The following is a 3334-nucleotide window of genomic DNA, read 5'->3' on the forward strand; positions in this document are numbered from 1 at the left end:
GAGCCCCTTGTCCATCAGGATGTACCTAAGCTTTGCCAACAAAAAGCAGAGATCGGTTTTGATCTCAGACTTGTTTAATCTGCTGCACAGGGCTCCTTCTGACCACACTGCTGACATCAGCCAGGTGTATACAAATATTTCCTCCCAATTATCCCCTCTGTGTGCCATGTGAGCCATCCCAATTGCCACACAGCTCCCCAGACAGCTGTATTGACACAACCAGAGGGGTTGGGGCAGGAATTTCTCAAACTGGCTTTGCCACTACAAAAATGTGGGTAGCACCACACCCTCCAGCTGCCTGGGAAAAGGGTAGTTGGGAAGGTGGCAACTCAATCAGCTGCCTGGCAGGAGGGTGAGCCTGGTGTGAGAAATCAGCATATCACAAAGGCTTTGTGTATTCCAGGCCCCGACAAGCTCCGACAGCCCTTCATTTGCATTGCCACAAACAAGAGATCCCAAGCTGTAAATACCTTAAATTTCCTAAATTGATTAGTTAGAAGGAAGGAAAGGGATGGGACAAGGGAGGTTGAGCTGTTTTGAGGATACCCACACAGTCAGGGCTGTGTGACAGCCCTGCCTTGTGCCTGGAGCTACAAGGACCAGAGGAGGGTCCCAGGAGGGCCAGCATTGGATGTGCCTATCTCACAGAAGGATTAACTCTGATAAATAAACATTAGTCCCCATGTATTTATTCAGAAAACTTCTGCTGAAGTGCTCTGGAGTGGGGCTTGGTTGCATAAACCCGCATTGCCATATGCAAAATACACCCAAGTTTTGCCAAATGCATTTGTTTTCCCGCAGGAAAATGCAGATCAACGTGTCCTACCTGGGTTGCAGGGAATATGCTGAGGGTGCCTCCTTATCTACTTCAGTGACTTTCTCCTAAGGAAATCTATGCATCCCATGATCCTTCCCAGCTATGGTATTCCCACTTTGCAGACCTGTGGTGTCTCTCCAGAGTTTAGAGCTAAGAGTTGAAGCTGTGCCCATGAGATTGTCCATCCAAAAGCAGATGCTTTTGGCTCTCTATTTGTTTTTCATTCCAGTCAATTTATAAGGCACTGAACTAAGTAGTGTTTCTTCCACCCCCACCTTAAACCTAAAGGACCAGGGTGAGCAGAGAAAGTTTGATGCTGGCAGTGGGACACAGAATCATAAAATTGTGACATAAACTGACATTTCACTGGCAGTGTTTGAGGCTTGGATATGCTGGTAAAATTCTCCTCTAGCTCACACCTGACTTGTTAGCTCAGGCCCAAGCACAGCTTCAATATGCACAGTCAGAACATGGTGTAAAAACAGGAAAACCATGGAACCACAGAATGGCTCTTAAAGATCATCCCTCCATCATGGGCAGGGATGGAGGAGTCTGCTCAGTAGGATCAGACTCAGCACCAGACATCCTTCAGCCCTGACATTTGGGAATATCTTCTCCTTTCTCAGCTCACTAGCTGGATGTCCCCTGCCCCAGGGAGCACAATTCCCCCTCCCCTGCCTTGCTGCATGTCCCTGCTCTGCAGAGCTGGTCCAGCTCCTCCTCTCAGCTGCAGGAATGGCAGTACATTTAGTTAATTCATATTTTGTAGGCACCTATGAGGCTAGCCAGGCACATCTGTGCTACAGCAATGTGTTGCTTTCTTTCCTAAGGTTCCTTTTGTACTTAATTTCAGTTTTGAAGTGGGGACACGTCAGAAGAAGGGAAACAGGGTCTTCAGGAGGTGAAACATCAACGTAATGCCTTTGTAGAGAGGCAACATTTTCCTGCTTCTTGGAAAGTGGAAGTTCACATTGCTCAGACAGCTGAATTGAAACCATGTTCTGTCATGTCTTGCTGCTCCTGTGGTTCAGCTTTTTCCCTTGAACGCAACGATCCTCTCAGTGACATTATTCTGCACTTCTGAAAATGCTAATTTGGCACTGTTTTCCCTGACGTAGCACCCGAGAGCGTCCAGCTGCAGGCTTGGGGAAGGGACACAAGAAACAAGAAGAGAAAATTTAAAGCCATTTGGGACCCAGCTGGCAAACTGCTGTTCTGCTGGCAAACACACCAGGGCAGGCAGAGGCAGCAAGGGCAGCGCTGGAGCTTGCTCCTGGGGCTCACAACTGAGCGTGCCTGCACATCTGAGAGGACAGCTAAACAAAGGACACAATAGAAAATAAAGTAACTGTTCAAAAAACCATGGATTGCAGCAGCTACTCTGCAGTTACTGTGTAGTGTACCCCCAGCAAAAATGAATTTAATCTGAGATCGTCTTCTCTTGTTATATATTTCTCATGTAATCTTGAAAATAATTTTAGCCTGGAGCTTTAATAACATCAGTCCATGCAGTTCAAATGCACCCTGATTTTGCAATTTATTTTTTTTACATAGGATCACGTAATGAGTGACATTCAAGAGTTATTTTTTAAGATTTTAAGGTTAAGTTTTTAAGATTTAATACCATGAACAGCTTTGTCCTCATGATGGAGAAATGCAGCAAAGGTATTAGGAGTAGCAGAAATAAATGTACATAGAAAAGCTCCATTTCTTCTCAGAGCCTCAGGGTTTCTCTGCACTCCTGATCCTATCAGTGCTGTCACAAGTCCTGAGCACTTCTGGGCCATTTCTTCAGGCATTTTGATTGTTATGGAAATAGGCCAGTGTTTCATCATGCAGGGAAGCAATAACACAGGTGGAGGGGAAGTGAATTTTATGCAAATATTTTGTTTCTTGTTTGTAGGAGCCTGGGCATAGCTCTAAATTCCACCTGCTCAGGGATCCAGCACAGCCGGGTCCATCTGTGGTTGGATTCAGCCACAGGGAGAATCCTGTTTTCTGACCCCCATGAGATCAAGTTTTAGACATCTCCTAAGAAAAGGAATTGAAACTTGGCTGGAAAGTGTGATTTCGAAAAAAATGAATACTTGGGGTAGTTGAAATTTGGTTGCAGTCTGAAACAAGCTGAAACTTTCAACATTTCCTTTGGACAGGGAATTTTCCAGATGTTTCCAAGATAGACAGCTGTCAATCAGCATCACTGCTGAGAACAGCAGTTGTTTCCAGCTGTTTCCAGTCCCAGTGTCCCCAGCCAGAGGTGACCCAGGTGCATGCAATGGGGCCAGCTGCTGCTCTCACTGTGCCTGCTGCTCTGGAAACCCCAGGTCCAGCTGTGAACTACAAAATCGTCCCCGAATGAAGACATTTTTAACAAGAAATGTGGAGCTTTGTGGATCAGTGTTTCCCAGAGCAATCAGCAGTTTCATGGACTAAGAGGCCTTAAAACAACCTGGAGCCAAGACCAAGCCTCTCTTCTTCCCACACACAGCAGCAGCAGCCAGCTCGTGCCACCATGGA

This window comes from Lonchura striata, chromosome 23 (assembly GCF_050655825.1).
Source record: "Lonchura striata isolate lonStrDom1 chromosome 23, ASM5065582v1, whole genome shotgun sequence".
Classification (NCBI taxonomy): domain Eukaryota; kingdom Metazoa; phylum Chordata; class Aves; order Passeriformes; family Estrildidae; genus Lonchura; species Lonchura striata.